Source organism: Cupressus sempervirens, chromosome 3, assembly GCF_028749045.1.
Source record: "Cupressus sempervirens isolate cs-2001-9-10 chromosome 3, ASM2874904v1, whole genome shotgun sequence".
NCBI classification, from domain to species: Eukaryota; Viridiplantae; Streptophyta; class Pinopsida; order Cupressales; family Cupressaceae; genus Cupressus; species Cupressus sempervirens.
Window position 1 is genome coordinate 245,570,993 of NC_143120.1, and position 19,070 is coordinate 245,590,062.

Genomic DNA, 19,070 nt, shown 5'->3' on the forward strand with positions numbered 1-19,070 from the left:
TTTCCAGTTTATCTTTCCATAAGAGGGGAATTCATTCTGTACATAGAAAAATACACATATCAAAATTGCTCCAAATTTACATTGAGCTCCTTTTGACCTTCTTATAGCTCCCAAATTTTCATTGATCTATTGTAGTAGCAGTTCTACTAGATCATAAGTATGATCCTTTTTAACAAGTTTATAACTAACATCCACCGCAATATAGGGAACGTTGTTGAGTCTGCTAGATTGGTAGAATTTATGGGAACTGACTCTAATAGAAAAATCGACAAGAGGATCCTTAATGGTATCAATGGCCATGCCTCTTTTGTTCCATTTAGCTCTAGTGTTCTTCTCAATAGCTTCTTTGGAGTCACTCCTTAGGGTTTTAGGCCATTCTAGGGTTGGATATCCTGTTAACCTATGAATAATCCTTTTTGATATTTTAACTGGCCCATCTTCTAACCACAAACTACCATCATGAATCCTACTCAACACAATTCTATTCCATTCGGTCTTAAACATGGTAGGAAAATCTAGGGCATGAATTAAGTCCTCCTTCTCAATGATTTGGAATTCTTCCTTCAAGACTCCATTTTTGCACAATTTATTATATGCCTCCCTGATTTCCATGTCTCCAATAGCACCAATCTTGCAGCTGTAATATCTCCTAACATCTCGAACCATTACAACCTTAGGAGGAATTATAGATAGGGCTCTGACAGGGTCATTCTTGTAAGCAACTTTAGGGATAGGTCAAAAGTCAGGTTGTTTGACTTCATTTGATACTAACCAAACTTTAAACAACTCTTTATCCTAGGGTTTTCTAGAGCTAGAGGCCATTTCTGCAATAAAGGGTTTCAACACAAAGAAATTTTGAAATTGTATAGCTCGAAACAAGTATAAATACCTTAAATTATGGAAACTATGTTGAATCTTTGTTGAAAATATGCTCAAATGCTTCAAACTCTGCTTGGAATTCATTCTATGCTCTTCTTGTCTTTTTCTCTTCGCTCGCAATGGTGAAAAATGATTCAAAATGTGATCATATACCCTTATTTCATAGAATTTAATGCTTAATGCATTTACAGCTATCCACTCAACTCCTTAAGAAATTATGCTTAGTCAGCTTTTGTTATATTTCCAACACTCAACATACACCAGAGTTTCCCTTACTTAGCTTCAATACAAATTTCCTTTCACTTGACATTCACTACTAACTCAGCTACAACTAACCACTCAGCTTCTACTGACTTTGGGAGATAACTCAGCATGTACTAGGATTTTATTTGGCATCTGAAGGCAACATTCTTTACTTGGCAACACTGGTGAAATTTTGAAGTTTTAACTTTGCATCTCTATTCATGCTTATCTATCTTTTTCAGTACTTACTTGTCTTGGAACTGATGTATGATAAAGTATTTGTATATCAGTCCCACACACCTTCTTTTGTTTAGTTGGATGAAGTGTGACCACTTGACCTTTTGGGTGAAGTGATCCCTTCATTGGATGTGCTACTTCCATCTTTCTTCTTCCATGTTTTATTCATTTCTCCTTTGATGTGTTCAACATCTACCTTCCCTTTTCCTTTATTGAACTATGAGTTAGGTGCCTTTGACCTTGTTGGGCAATTTATGTTTATGTGTCCAGTCTTCAAACAATCAAAGCATGTAGTTTGGCTCAACCATCTACTGTAGTTTCCAATGAAATGTGTTCCTATGCAATTTTCAGGGATGTGTCCATATTCTTGACAATAGTGACAACTTTACCTGGTGTTGTAGTCCCAATTGTAGTGATGTCCATAATTATTTGACCTTGTTGGTTGATATGGTGTCCACATAGGCTTTGATCTACACTCAAAAGTTTTATGTCCATATTTCTTGCAATTATAGCAGTGACCTTCAAATCTTGGTGTTCAGATGGTTCTTGTCCTACAATCACATGTCTGATGTCCTTGCTTATTGCACTTGTGATAGTGACCCATATTCTTAGGTTTGTCATGCTGATTGGAATTTTTTCTCCTACAAACATTAGAGGTATGTCCCTTTTTACCACAAAAATGATAAGTGGGTTTACTATTCTTACCTTTGTCACTTCTTTCTTCTGCAATTTTTGACGACTCTCCTTTTTAGTGCTAGTGTATCCTAATCCTAAAGTGTCATTGCTAGATCTTGGTGATTTCAACAGTTGTTCAAAGTACTTGATGGCTTCATTAGGTTTGTTAAAGCTTTCTACAATCTCCTTCTCTCTTTTCAATTCATTTTGCAGTTGTTCATTTTGCATCTTCAATGTGGAGATCTCAATATCTTTGACATTCAGCTCATGATGTGCATTCATCATCTGGCTTAAGGTGTCTAGCTGCATGTTGGAAATTCTTGCAAGCTCAATTGACTTTTCCTCCAATTTGTTAGCAAGGTTTCTTTTCTCATCTTCTATCATAGCCTTATCTTCAATGGCTCTTTTCTTCTGTTCAGTCACTTCACAAAGCATCATGGTTTGTGATTCTTGTTCAATCTTGAGAGTTCTAATTTCTTCTACTTGAGCTCTATTCTTCTCCATCAAATCTACTATTTCTGCATCAAACTCCTTGGTATCTCAATTTGCAAACACTTTTGCGGTGTGAATCTCCTTGTACTGTGTATCATTCTTAACTATGGCAATCTCTCTTCTTCTCTTTAGGGATTTTCTCAGTTTTTCCCTAGCTTCTTCCAGAGAATGTAGAATGAGATGTATCTCAATCTCCTAGTTCTCTATGATCTTCCCTAGTTTGTAGACTTCCATTTTAGATCTTTTTCTCCAAGTTGTAAGGCTTCTCCTTGTGAGAACTGAGCTCTAATACCAATTGTTGGAATTTACAAGTGGGAATATTCACTTCTGAGAGGGGGGGTGAATAAGAAGTAACAAACTTTATCCTCTAAAACTTATTTAGCTGAAATCAATCACATGCATCTAACACATCTAATTAACATGAAAGTAAAGACATGCATGAAAATAGATAACATAAGATTTGATCACCCATAAACCATCCAAAATGAGAAGGTAAAACTAGGGTGGGGATGACACCCACAACTTATCACTGCAACAATATGTAACTGGTTAAGGTTACAAAGTTTGACCATCATCAATGGTCTATCCTATGAAATGCCTACCCTGTTAAAGGCTTTACACCCGGTTAAAAGTGACATGTTTAAAGGATTTACAAACACTCACTTGGTATGTCACCCTGTTAAAGGATTTAGCACCTTGTTAAAGGTTCTACAAAATGGTTGTTAAACCAAACTATCATCATAGGATTTTCATTCTTCTAATACAATGGTTAGAAAGTATAGTAGAATGTGTTGATTTGATGACTTACAATCTTCAATTGTTGATTCCAGATCCTTGTTCTATCCAATCTAATATGATCCTTCTTGATTTGATATAACTCTATTCATAGTGTTGATACTCTGTTTTGATAACCTGATTCTGCAATGTTGCTCTTCCTCTAAGTCTTCTCACCCATTTTACTTCCTTCTAAACTCTGCTAGCATTCTCTCATGCATTCCATACATTCCACATGACACTAAATTATGGGGTTTTGACCTCCTTAAAAAGGTTTCAAGACTTAGGGTTAGGTATGAATCTATGATTGAGATTCATCCATCTTTCCCGCTCAATTCTTTGCATTTTTCTAATTGGTTACATGCTTTCTCCATTTTTTTGATTGATTGCATGTTGATTACATAGGGAATGTAATAGATTCAATCTTATATTTTAGATTCTTTGAGACTCATCTTGAGTTGGCTCAAAAAGGGTTTACATCTAAGTTTGTGAAGGCACAAACACTTATGTTGATTCTGTGTTACTCGACACTTATTGATTGCTGATGCTTGGCACATATAAGAATTATGTCTTGCTCAACTTAAATACTTTTCTTAGCACATATACTAGCTCGGCATCAATTTTCACTTGGCACTTGAAACTTGCTCGACATTTGAATAACTCGGCACCTGTTGAATTTCTGGCTTGGCACATACTATAGCTCAGCATTTATATTATACTCGGCATCAACTTAAAAATTTCTTAAGTGTGTTGACACTCGATTGTCAAAACCAATCTGAGACCAACACCCACTTCACCATTTTGTCATAAACTAAAACTAAACTAATAAACCAGAAAATAGTTGGAATTGGAATACCTCAAAAAAATGTGGGTATAAATTTCACCCACTAATACATACATACATCTAGACTACAAATCTCAAAAAATTTCTCTAAAACCTTTTTGACGATATATAATAGTCCTATGTTTGATGAAGCTTAAGGCAGGTAACCCTTCGTTGAAAACCAGGCAGACCAACCAACAGAATGTGTAGACATTTCCTTTGATAATTTTATCTCATTATAAAGTCCAAAAATTTATAATAAACATAATTTTGATTTAAAATATGTGAAGCCCACTTAAAAATTAAAAATTATTTTTAATATTGAGCTTACACGTTCATCCACATGAGAAAACCTCAAATGCCTTTAACAATTTTAAGAAATTTCCCTCCATTATCTCACCTGGTTGACCAATTAATCCTATAAGTGACATGTGTCATGTTTTGATTGGTCCCCAATGTCTAGTTATTGCTTTTCCAATAACCTGTCAACATCCCTAGGTGGCCCACCCTGTTAGTGCTCCCTAATTCATGCTCAAATCCTTGTCAGTCTGCCACATTACCTAGCTCCACGTCGGCATCCCAGCCATGTGGCACATTTGTGTTGCATCAAGATGACATCATCATCACCTTGTAGGCTTGCAAGATGTCACCACATGTCACTTGTTGACATCAGCATTTTTGTGTTATACCTCCATGTGTTAGCTTTAGATTCCTCATTGTTGCCACATCATCAACCACCTAGATGCCACATCACCACTTGCCTGTTGGGTGCCCAAACTATCTATGCTACATGGTGGGGTTACACTTCATCACTATTTTGATATCCCCACTTGGTGATGAAGCATGGTTATGACACCTATCACCTCGCTCCAGCCCAACCTCCTCAAAATTGTGCCATGTGTACATCTCTCATTCATCCATCTTAGCTAAGTCATCGGTCCATATCAAATTCATTCCATGGCCTACATTATTCAAAATTTTGTCTAACACAGCCTCTAGCTTGAGGCCCACAAGTATGCAATTTATACCTTGTGTCGTAATGCAAGCACTTTAGACACTCAATTATAAAGTGTTTATGTATAGAAATAACCAGATATTTTGTCTCCCCAACAATGTGGGATGGTTAGTTTGGGCATATTTCACAAAACACTCTGTGCGCCTAAGATTTTCTTAACACTACAAATTTGTGGGCATGATGAGTGGAGAGGTAACAATTAATTATAAGCAAATATGAATTCTAGTTGCAAATGTGAGATGAACCTTCTCGACACAATTATTATTTGTTGAATGGGCTCTTATGCACAAATCATTCCCTCCTATTTAAATTTTGCCCCATACCCTCATTTTTCTCAACACCATTGCTAGTGACATTCCAAGCACTCCATGGGGATGCTTTTCATTCATTTGTATGTGTCGATAAATCAAAATCAAACTCAAAATAGAAATCCAATGGAATTCTTCCTTGATCTCTAGAAGTTTAGGCAATTTACCCCATGTTGCTAAAGGAAAATGATTCTTGTTAGGCACAAAATAATGACCCAACACATTGGCTTTCTCCTCTAATTTAGGCAATCCAACCCTACAATCAGGACATCAAACCGATCTTTTATTGTTGCCTCCCCTCTGTAAAGCATTTAACTTTGATCTCACATCTCTAATTTGGCAGAGAATTGGGCTAAAAATTGCATGAAGATTATTGAGAACTGTAGAAAAACTATTTTCTTTGCATTCTATTGTGCAAGTTAAGAAATCAATCCACAGGTGAATCACTTCTTTATGGATGATGGCAATAGTAGAAATAAGATTATCCATTTATAAATATATTAAACTCATTTAGCAAAGGTGTGCCTTCACATGGTTGATGAGAAGGTGGAGAAAACTATCATAATAAGTCTTGCTTCATGGATCCTTGCTTCATGGATGACCCCATTTTGGTCTAATTCAATAGTAGGATGCCATACATAATTTTATGGCTCTAGGGATATTTAGCGAGTGTAAAGTTGGTGCCTAAAGTTCTCACTCATACAAGACTACGCAAAGACTAAGATGGAGTATGGTAAATTTGTATGGCTTCTTACATGCAAAAAATCTGCCATCGTAATTACATAGACCTCATTTTTTCCCCATATTAATTTACCAAATTGGGTGCTATAAAATGTGGCATAAGCAAGGTAAAACATCTATTGATATTCCTGAAGCTTGTATGTGCATTGGGAAGATAATCAATGAATGGAATAGTTTCAAATCCAATTGCAATGACAATGGATTCCATTCCATTTTATTACTATGAATATTTAAGACTCTACCTCAATTTGGTGATGCAAGAGAAAACAATGTTCAATAATGACTATTTGTGTTTAATTAGGAATTGGTGCCTTGGTCTTCTTTATACTTCAATGCATGTTTACATAACATATCTCCATACCCACATTAGATTATGTGAATGACATGACATCCTATAGAAAAAATTTCAATGAATTCAATGATGGAGTTTTTTTATTGTCATGATTAGCATAATCAACAACTGCCCCTTGTAGAATTTGACAACTTGGCAAAATAATAATTTTTGCAAACAAAATGAACTTGGGAAAGTATGCATATGGATTCATGAAAACTTGAAAATTGCCATCATGGAAGTATTTTCAAAGAAGAACACAATGGTGGAATCCATCTGGTTTGGAATCTTCTAATCCAAAAGTTTTCAGTATCTCCTTTACATACTTTGACTGAGTGATGTATATACCATGTTTCATCTAATGTGCTTGCAAACCCACAAAGAACTTGATCTCTCCAAACATAGACATCTCAAATTCTTGCTTCATTTCATTTGCAAAAGCATTACATAAAGTATCTTGACCTCCAAATATTATATCATCAACAAAAATTTTAGATAACAAAATACCTTTGCCTTTCTCCATCTTCAAATATAGATTATTGTTATCATTAGCCCTCTTAAACCCAATCTTCACTAGATAATTATGTAGTCTCTCATAACATGTTCTTGGTGCTTGCTTCAAACCATATAAACCTTTGTTTAGTCTACATACCATGATTTTGTTGTTAGCATAAATAAATTCTTTTGGCTATTCTATATAAACCTCTTCCTCTAATATACCATTCAGAAATGTAGACTTAACATCCATTTGATAAACTTTAAAACCTATGTATGCAGAGTAAGCAAGCAAGACTCTTACTCCTTTCAATCTTGCAATAGGGGCAAATGTTTCTCCATAGTCAATCCCTTCTTCTTGTGAATAACCTTTACAAACTAATCTTGCCTTATTCCTTGTGACTTCGCCATTTCATGTAACTTGTTTCTACATACCCACTTGGTACCAATCACATTTTTGTCTTCTGGTCTAGGAACTAGAGTTCATGTCTGATTTTTTTCAATTTGTTCAATCTCTTCTTCCATGGCTTTACTCTAGTCCATATCTTCTAAGGCATGTTTCACTATTTTAGGTTCTTGCATGCTCAACAAACATGTATCATTTCTCAACTTGTTCCTTGTCATTGGTCTAGCATCTTTATCTCCAATTATTTGTGCAGTAGGATGATGTCTCTTGACATACTTAGACAAATATGGTTTAGCTCTGACTTCTACATTTGGTCTCTAACCTTCTGAATCACTATGTACCTCTCTATTAGGTAGTTCAACAACTCTTTCATGTACACTAATTTTAGAATCAGAATGTACCTCAACTCCATTTTGTAACTTGGCACCTAAGTATAGCTCGATTCCTGAATGCAACTCAACATTCATAGTATGTGACTCGATAGTCACTAAAACTTGTTGTTGTTTTGCAACTTGATTTACAACATCTTCATTAATAGGCATACCTTCATAAAAGTATACCAATAATTTTTATTCTTATGATTCCTTCATAGGTTCAGCCTCATATACTTCTGTATATTCATCAAATTTCACATTTGCACTTTCCACAACTTTGTTAGTGTTAGTATTTAAACACTTATAAGCTTTACTTCTCATGGAATAACCAAGAAATATTCCTTCTTCACTTTTTGCATCTAATTTACCATTCCTAAAATCTTTGAGAATATAGCATTTTCTTTGAAATACCTTAAAATATTTCACATTGGGTGAGTATCCATACCATAGTTCAAAAGGTGTTGAATGAGTACCTTTCTTGACTTGTACACAGTTCAAGGTATAGATAGATGTACTTATAGCTTCTCTCCAATACTTCAACACAACATTTTTCTCCATCATGAGTGTCCTAGCACAATCCATTATAGACTTGTTCCTCCTTTCATCAATTCCATTTTGTGGAGGGGTTCTAGGAGCTTATGTTTGTCTTTTAATTCCATTGTCATTACAAAACATCTTAAACTCATTTGATGTAAATTCTCCTCCTCTATCAGATCTCAAGCATTTTAGACTTTTACCAATTTCTTTCTCAACTCTTGCTAAGTACCACTTAAACATTTGGAAAGCATCAGATTTCTATTTCAAAAACATAACAATCATCATTCTAGAATAACCATCAATAAGCAACATAATGTACTTATCTCCTTTGTATCTTTGTATCTTTGCACTTCAATTGGTCCACACAAGTCATTGTGACAATCTCTAATATTCCTTTAGAGGTATGATTCTTGCTCTTGAAACTTGATTTTGTCATTTTGCCTAACTGACATTGTTTGCAAATTATATTTTTAGGCTTCTTCAACTCAGGCAAATCTTGAACTTTTCTCATGTTACTGATACTAACCAAGTTATCAAAATTAACATGACATAACCTATTGTGCCATCGCCACACATCATCAAATTCTACAACTAAACAAGTAGCATCCTCTATATCAAGGTAGAATATATTACCTCTAGTTTGATCACCTTTTACAATCAATTTTCCATCAGTATCATATATCTTAGCAATTTTGTTCTCAAACTCAACCTTACATCCCAAATTATCTAGTTGTGACACACTCAACAAATTATAGTTAAGTCCTTCAACATAGTAGGCATTGTCACATAAAATCTTTTCTATGAGCTTGATAGAACCTTTTCCTTTTATCAGACATGGTACATCATTACTAAACCTTACACTATTTCCATCATAATAATTCAAGGTAATGAACTTATGTTTATCTCTAGTCATGTGATGTGAACACCCACTATCAATGATCCATCTATCATTCTTATTCACACAAGACACTAGTGCAGTTGCCTCGTCCTCATCAAATTCAACCTTTATTGAAACATACACCACTTCATCATCATGATCTTTAGATCCATCTTTTGTTTCCTCTTCGGCAATGTAGCAAGACTTCTTACCTTTGTCTTTGTAGTCTTTGTTGTCTTCATCTCTTCTACTTTTGTACATGTCCCCACCTTTGTAATTACTTTTTCTGGACATCTAGTAGCAATATGACCAACCTCATTGCAATTGAAACACACAATAGGTAACTTACGTTTAAATTTGCCTTTACCTATATGGAATCTCCTTGCTAATAGTGTTTTTAAGTTGATCTACATCTTCCTCATCTATATCACTATCACTTGACACATATTTTGTCTTTTTCTTCTTCTCTTCTTCTTCTCATCAAGTTCCTTCAATAACAACTTACCTTTGAAAGCAGATTCAATATTTTCAAGTTTGTAATTACCAAAGTTAGATAACTCAAAAGTAGTGAGCCTACCTACCAAACCTTCAAGAGTTAGATTATTTCCCTGCATATATCTCAGTTCTAGTATTGTAGAAACTCTAATAGCATAAATAGGCAGCAATGTTGTCAAAACTTTACTTAATAAAGTATCATCATCTATTTTACCAATAGCTCATCTTATTTCATTAACAACATATTTTATCCTAGAGCAATATTGAGCAATATTCTCACCTTCTTGCATTCTCATGTCATCAAATTTACCTCAAACTTTTAGCTTTGTCTCTTAGAACATTCTTGTCACCTACATAAATAGTGTGTAGAGCATCCCACATTTTATTTTCACTGTCACAACCTTTGATATCATCAAACAAGGCATAGCTTAGGGCAGAGGCAATCTCCAACATTGTCTGGTTGTGTTCTTTCTTCTTTTTTAGATCTTCAGTAGTTAGGGCTCTAGAAAGATCAGTATGGTCAATAGTAATGGTAGATTGTGCATGATCTCCAAGGCCTCCTAGGTGTAGCTTCATTAGACTTTTCCATGTAAGAAATTTATCTCTATCAAGCTTGGGTACTTCTCTTTTTGACATCTTGATCTTTGTGCTTCTAGTACCTTCAAACTAGTTCTCTTAAGCAGATGGCTTTAATACCAATTGTTGGAATTTTTTAGGACATAATAGATTCAATAACATATTTGACACAATGACTTAATGTGGAAACCTAATTTAGGAAAAAACACCAATAACATGCTACTTATTCTCACTCTTCTAAAGTGATGCCCTATGAAAGGCCAACCCAGTTAAAGGTTACAATGCACACTATTAAATGCGACCCGGTTAAAGGATTTCAATCACCCTATTAGGACTAAGCCTTATTAGAAGACTTTAGATAATTCACTTGGAATGTCACCCGATTAAAGGATTTACAAATGACTGTTAGGTCAACCTTAATCTAATGGATTTACCCTAGACTAATACAATGATTAGAGAGTAATAGTAAGGCTTGATCTAATAACAATTTATAACTCCATTTGCAGATTATAGATCTTTGTTTCAGTCCTCCATTCTACTTGGCTTTCATACACTTCAGCTCTATTAGCTTGTTCACCCTTCAAGCATCCATACCCTTAAGCCTTCTTGCTTTGCTTGCCAATGCAGTCTCTTCTATTAGGTCATTGAATGAAGCATTACCCTAGACTACTTGTATTCCTTAGATTCTCACACATGACAACCTTTTCTTCTGACCAACCATCTCTATAAATAGAGAATTAAGATCTTTTGTTGTTCATCCTCCATCATCCATTTTAGGGTTAGGTTAGATTAGGTAGGATTCAATGAATCTACCCCTCATTTCATTACATTCCCTTCTAGAAATATATCCTTCAATTCTATTTGATTTCACCTCAAAATGGTTCATCTTGAATTCTATGCCACCAACTCATCAACCTTATCTTCCACATAGTTCACACAATCCAAGAAATCAAAATTTTTAGCTTAGATTCATCAAATTTTTGATCTTTCTCATAATGTTGACACTCATCATTAACTGGCTTCTGATACTCAACACATACTGCATTGCTTGACATCCACTATCAAAATAATCAGCATGAACTAAAGTTTACTAGTGCTCGACATCAACTAAACTTTACTCAACTTACACTGAAATTGACTTTTCTCAGCTCCAACTAATTTTCTGCTCGAACTGCACTAGCTTTTCTTAGCACCTACTATCTATTTGGTCAAGCTTGGTAGACAAACTTCATTTAACTTGTTCTTCTAAACTTACTCAGTGTAACCAACCTTTGCAACCTCAATATCACTATAATATCATTGTCTTAACTAATTCTTGTACTCCTTTTTCATATCATAACTCAACCTTCCTCTGGGTGCTATTGTTACCTCATTTGATCAAATCCTCTTCATCAATCAAAAAAATGATAGTACTTAAATCATATAAGTAATTGTCTTACCAGCAAGTAGCAGGTTTGACATTAGTGACAAAATAGTAATTCAAACACATTTATCATACTTGTATCAATCTGTTTTCAATAGTTCTTGCAATGAAAATTGATTTCTGATTACATCTTTTGGGAAGTAGACAATATGTTCATGGGATTTGGCTCTTGTTCTCTCTTTGAACAAAAACTCTCAAGATCTATGAACTGAGAATGGGACTGAGCCATATGATAATTATCCACAAATTTTTCTAAATGTCTCCACCCCTTTTTAACAATAACAAAATTATGCATAATAGTAATTTGAGGGAAAAGGGTACCTTTTGATCTGCCAATCAACTCCTTTTCTTCTAACACTCCTATTTGTCATAAGAGCTTTGCAATTCCCACCTTTAAAGGCACTTGATATGGCAATACATGTGGTTTTCCAAGAAAACCATATACTTTGAACACAAAAGAGATTACATATGGGATAATATCTCCCCAATTATGGCTCACCTTCAATCCTATAGCATAATCCTCCAGTCTAATTAATTCCAAAAAGGACTGAGTTATTCTAGGGTTGTCTCTAGTTAATGAAATTATGAGCTTGGAGGCAAAGTACCTATCAAATCTGACAAAACTAGCATCAGTGACCTCCCACATCATGTTTGCACTCCACAATTGGACAGGAAGCTTTTCTCCATCTTTCTCTAACTCTAGTTTCATTTCTTTGGAGAAGAAAGTGACACCCTTGTACAAGTATATGTACATCAACATGGAATACCAGCAAAAGGGTTTTTCAACCTTGCCCTTTCTTATGCCTATTATTCCATTATGAATTTCTTCTACTAAGTATGTGGAAAAGTTCAATATTGAGTGCATGCCATATTGCAATGTCTGAGTAATGATAAACACAATAGATCCTTGAATATGCTCCTACTCATCCATCCCAAATATCTTGCAAAGGAAAAAAAAGAATACCTAAGCCCTAAGGTTAAAATATTTCTCCAACAATGGCTCTAGGGTAGTTGTAGTTACCAATGGGAATTGACCTATCTCAATAAAATGTTCTTAGTGGCCCTCTTCTTAGGTATACCCTTTATGCATCATATCTAGTCTACAAATCCTTTCGGTCAATATGCTCATAGACTGCATGATTAGGGTTTAATTTGAAAACTTCCCTAATTAACTTTGGCAAAACCCTAAAGAGATTATCCCCAACATGATTTTTAATTGTCCTTGATATGTGGTCATATTTCTTCACCATCATTGTGAGTAGATCATCATCAAACAAAACTCTTGGGACAATTAACCTACCAATGACAAATTCTCATACATTGTTTAAGGGAGCATCGAGTTTTCTTTTTGTGAACCACTTACGAGACAACTCTAAACCCACAATAGATGTCTCGACATCCCTCAACCAATTTTCTTTGTCATAGAAGCCCTCGCTAACCAATAACCTAGGGTTTTTTGTATCAATTCTTTTCCCTTAGAGAATTCATTTGTAGGTTGTGTCATTTGTTCTAAAATATCATCATGTACAACCCTTTGTTGGTAATCTAATTTTCCTAAGAAATCCCTTCATGAAGGCATCTTGTTTATATTATCTAAATATGATTGTGGTTTCTCAATTAACCAAAAGTTTTGATACTTACCCAATTTTCCTGTTTTCTTCACTAATAGATCTTTTTGTGGCAATTCGCTACTCTTAGAAAATGCACTTTGAGCTCTGAATATTTTTGCTCTCTAAGAATTCTATAACCTTGGTGTTCAATAACGAGAAAATCAAAAATCTTATGGAAAAATTGGTCTCATAAAAAGTTGCATTGATCAAAATTAATGCTTCTAACAGTCATATTTTAGGTCGTGCCACAAAATTTGAAACCCAATCGTTGATCTACATCAAATCAGACAATTAAGCTTTAAAACAAAATGGTTGTATTACCTTTTTTTGAAGCAAGACCTATGTCAAAAGCTTGCTTCCTTGCTTTGTTTAAAAATTGATCAATTGCACAATGTGGGGAAGTGACAATCATTGATCTCCAAATGATTGATAATCATGAAAGGTTCCTATTACTAATGTATTCGCCTTAAGATTTTGGGCCCACTGAGCCAACTCAACATCCACCTCCACATACACATAATACACCTTAGTAAATCAAGACAAGACATTTGGTACATAATCCATCTCAGTATTACTTGGCAACCTTTACAACAGCTAACCCCACATGGCCATGTGTTGCAATGTTGCTTCCTCACTTTCTTTAAAACTTGATCACCTTTATAATGCGAGCAAGCGACAACCATCAATCTCTAAATGATCGACAGTTCTGCAAGAGCTACTTTATTTTAATCTAGTCATCAACTGTATCTAATATGGTAACGCCAATCTGCCAACTTGCTCTAACAACTTTCCAACTATTTTGAAATGTTTCATTTTCATGGCCCACAAAAGAAATGACCTCACCAACTAGATGTGGCATCACCTTGTTTTCCCACTTTGATTAAAGTTCTTACATTTTCAAGATGTGGGGATGTGCCCATTGTCGATCTTGTTTTTGATCAATGGTTGAGAATTAAACCACATAAAGGTTAAGCTTATTGGAAAAAATACTATGCTAGTTAACTCAAAGTACAACCAATAGTTAGGGGAAAAAGGGCTGAGGTAAAAAGATTTTTAGGAAAAGACTTAAAAGATTTGCGTGAAAATTATGAAACAAAGGTTTTTTGAAGGTCATTTTAGGGCTCACAAAAATTTCCCGTGCACTTTAAAAAAATTGAACAAATGCAACCCTATTTTTTAAAACCTAGGACACAAATAATACTAGGATAACACAAAATTAGATGTTTTATCTAGGGAAAACACAATTTAAAACACATAACCCCTAATTACATATGGTCAACTGGATTTTTCACTATAAATTGCAGAAATTCTTAAAAGGTGAAAAACCAGGTCAACAGGGGTGGTGTTGAAAAATATCATTTATGAGGTGTCCTAGAGACTAACGCATCCAAGAGAGAAAAGTTAACATAGTTATGCCCCCTAGACAAAGACAAAGACCAATTCCAAATCAAGGAAACAAGGACAATGAATGAGGGAGAATGGCTAAGTGTCAAGGACACGTGCTAAGAAATAGTGGTGCAAAGGCCTCAAGTAGTGCTTGTTTCTAGGTTTTCACCACATGGATTTTATTGCAATTTTTTTTTTTGGAATATATAATTTTTTTGGAGATACATCAAAGCGCCTATTGCTAGGTTTTCACTAAGATGATCATTTTTTCAAGATATTTTCTGATTTTTAGAATTTTTGACAATATATCATTTTTTTGGACTTTTTGAAATATATATTTCTTTGGATTTTTGAAATATATCATTTTTTTAGGATCAATAAATATATACAAAGGATACCCCTAGACAGAATTGGCATTAAATTATGTCCCAATATCTAGCAAGGTGAATGACAAGATGGATTAGCAAAATGGTGGAAGAGATGGAAGATAAGAGAATGAAGAGAATAAATCCTCAAGGGAAAATTCCTCAAGAGTACCCAAGCTAGGGGAAAAAAATCATGTAAAGCACATTTGGACAAACAATGAAAGGCCAACATAGGATAAGTCACGAAAGCGTAATGCAAAAGCAGGAAAGGATGTAGTCCAAAGGAGTAAAAATATCAAGAGATTTCATAGCATCGTGTTTTACTCTTTTGTATTAGATGAAGACCAAATGAGAAAAGGATAGCGAAAGACTATAATGAATAGAGGAAAATAGATATGAAGGCTGAACATGAAAGGAATGAAAGCAAGATCATTGTAAGATAACTCATAATATAGCCAATTGTTCATGTATAGGTCAACATTATCAAGATCAAAGCGAGATGATGAAATGGATGAAAGATGTAGAAGAACTATGCATGATGCCTAATTGCCAAGTTTTCATCATGGTACTTATCCCAAGTGCCACAAGGGAGTGGTTTTCACCATAGGACAAATTTGTTTCTCTTTACTTTTGCTACCAAGGGGCCTATTTTCAAGTTTTCACCAAGGCACACTTTCATTTTTTATTTTTATTTTTGAATTTATTTTTTGAATTTTTTGGAAGAAGGCAAGCCTTTTAGATAATGTTCCTTGAAAGTATAAACCATGATATGCCAAGGATTCAAAATGATATGCTCAAAGATGTTGATAGAAAAAGGAAGATGAAGAGAAAAATGGAGGATAAGGTTTTATGCAAAGCAAGTGAGGTTGGAAGATAGGAGGAATAGGAAAAGGAGGAAAAAGGATAGAAGGTGGAAGGATAATGAATGGAAGGATTGTGAAAGGGTAGATGGAAAGGAAGGCAAGATCAATGTCAACACACACCTTGAAGGGTGGCAAGAGGATGGAGGAAGTGTAAATGAAGGAATACTTGAAGGAATATGGTGAATGGATAGAAGAGGTTTCATTTTAGGCGCATGGAATGGAAGAATTCTTTTGGAAGAAGATTACGTGGAAGTCTTTGGAAGCTTGAATGCCAACTTCACTTGTTGCTCGACATTAGACTCTTTCAAGAGAGACTTTGGAATCCATATAGCCTTAGGCTTTTCATTTCTTTTTGATGATTTAGAGAGAATGTCTTCAATGATGGATTTTGGAACCCATACTTGTTTTGTAGTTCTCTTCTTAGATATCTCTTTTGACTTTATGCCCCTATGTCGATTAGAGAAGACATGGTGATCTTTTTTATATGGATTGTTGTATTTCTTTTTTTCTTGTATTGAACATTCAAGTTACTTCCAAAAGACTTGGTACTTGTGGAAGAAGAAGGAGAATATGACTAGTTTAGATGGGTGGGTGGATGAAAAGGATTCAAGGATATGCATCTATATTGATCATGAGGAAAGATAGGAAATGGAGGGATGTAAGGCCCCAAGATGGATGATGAATAAGGAGAGTTAGGAGGGGGAAATGAAGGGACATAAGGACCCAAGATGGAAGGAAGACATGAAGACCTTGGTATTGGTGGAAGAAGTTCAAGGATGGACATGGAAGATGAGAAAGAATAATCAATAAGCTCATCAACATCTATATGACAACCAAGGACATCAACATCTTTAGACTGAGCATTAGGATTTTCAATAGGATCATGATCATCTTGAATAGGAGAAACTTCTTTGATAGGATTTTTTGGAGCTTGAAAAGACTTAGGAATAGCAGAAAGTGGAAGTGAACATGGTGTGATAGAACAAGAAGATGGAACATTTTGATCTTGACAAGTTTCTTTGGATAGAATAGGCATAGAACTTTGTTCACAATTTTCAGTAAGCTCGAGGGAAATAGTGGAAGTAGTGTCTTATCATACTTAGGAGGTGGATAAGACATATGATATTGAAGAGCGACATCTCGAAGGAGATGAAGGGGTGCTTGATCTTGATCTTTCTTGACATTTTTATCTTTAGCTTTTGAGAGTCCTCTTGACATGGAGCCACTTCTAAGGACAAGGGATAATATGAGGTTTGCATGATAATATCTCGAGGAGATAGTGAATGACTAGTTGAAGTGATCATAATAGGCATAGCATCACATGACAGTTGAGCATCTTTAGTCTTAGTAGCATGAAAAAGGTTTGTAGCTAAGTGTATATTAGCTTGAGTTTCTTTTAGAAGTAGCCCTTGAGGATACACATAATCAGTGTGGAAAGTATTAGACTCTTTGTTTGATGGAGGAATGTTGGATATCTTTGAACTTTTGGGAGTTGCATAAGTACTGGAAGAAGTGGAGGTGTCAATGAGACCATCACTAGACATAGGTTCTTCGACATGATCTTGCTCAAGAGAAGTATCCTCATCATATAAATCTTTAGGAATTTCAACATCAATGATTCCATCATCAATAAGATCTTAAATTTTACATTCCAATGCAATATAATCTTCATTTTTATGACCTCTATTTCCATGGTAACCACAATAGTGATCATCTCTCCACCATGGAGGTTTTACCTCAGGTTCATAAGGTCTAGATTTGTATGGCAAAGTAATTATCTTGTTTGCAACTAAGGTCTCAAGCACCATGTCATATGAAAATCCCAAAGGAGTAAAATTTCTCTCAAAAGTATGTCTAGAACCATTTTTTTCATTTTCATCTTGGTCAAAGATAGGTCCATCATGAAATATTGGCATATGCTCAAAGGAGTTATTACTCACTTTCTCTCTCAAGAGGCCTTTGGATCTAGAATATGAAGATAATTGATGTCTTGAATTAGAAGATGTAGACCTTAAAGAAGATGATTCACGTAATGATGTAATCTTCTCCTCTAATAATTTTTCAAATTTAGATTGCATTCCCATTATGCGCTTAGTCAAATAAAGATAAGTAGGATCATTTGTCTCTTCTATTTCCATCAGGGCTTGTCTCTCCAACTCTAGGAATCTAAATTGCTCTTCCTTGTAGCTTGTTCTTTAGGAAGGATTTCTTTTCATGCTCAATTCTCTTAAGTCTTTCACTCATGTATCTTGAAGGTGTCTTGAGTGGTGAACTTGGTCTTGAATGTCTAAACAAGTTATTGGTATATGTTGCATTTGCATGAGTTCCATGAGGTTCGTCATCTTGGTTTTCATGTTGTGATGGTTCTTCTTGATAGGATTTCCTCTTATCTCTTTTAGCCCTTTGGTGTGCATCCAGATATCTAGTTGAGATAAGGGGTGAGAGTGGTCAATTTTCATAGAGAAATTGCCAAAAAAAATGGTATCTCGATGTTTTTCAAATATGTCATCAAGGCATTCATCCATTTCTTCCCTCTCTCATCGAGTCATCGTGTAACTCATGTCCATATCTGAGTGAGAAGGTGTTAAGGATGTACTCAACTCACTAAGGTTACTCTTGGGATCAAACCAAACTTTTGAGTTGTTCCTCGATGATTGATCAAATATGGGCTATTTTCCCTTACATCTTTGGTGAGTTTGAACTAAGGGTAATTTGTTAAAGACTACTTGAGGTCACTTCCCTTGATCTACTTGATATATTGTTGTAATCGACATGAAAGAAAAAATACTAGTTGATAGGACAACCCTAAGAAACATTAGTACCAAACTAGGATAGTAAAAGCACTCACTTGTCCAAAAGAGAGATGATAAGATAGATTCTTTGCAATAGGCATAAACCAACACTGCCACAGAGGTGCCCACTACTTTGGGTGAATACCCTAGCACATATGGATCAGGAGGATGATTTAACCAAATTATAATTAATTGAAAATTAATTTGAATGGAAGTGAATGGACAAGAGATTACTAAGACTCTCCAAGTGTGTTATCAAAGAATCCAAAGGTCTATCTTCTCAACAAGGATAGTTTCTAACTCATCGACTCCAAGCAAGGTCACTTGTAAAATCAAAGATTGCTAATTCAAGA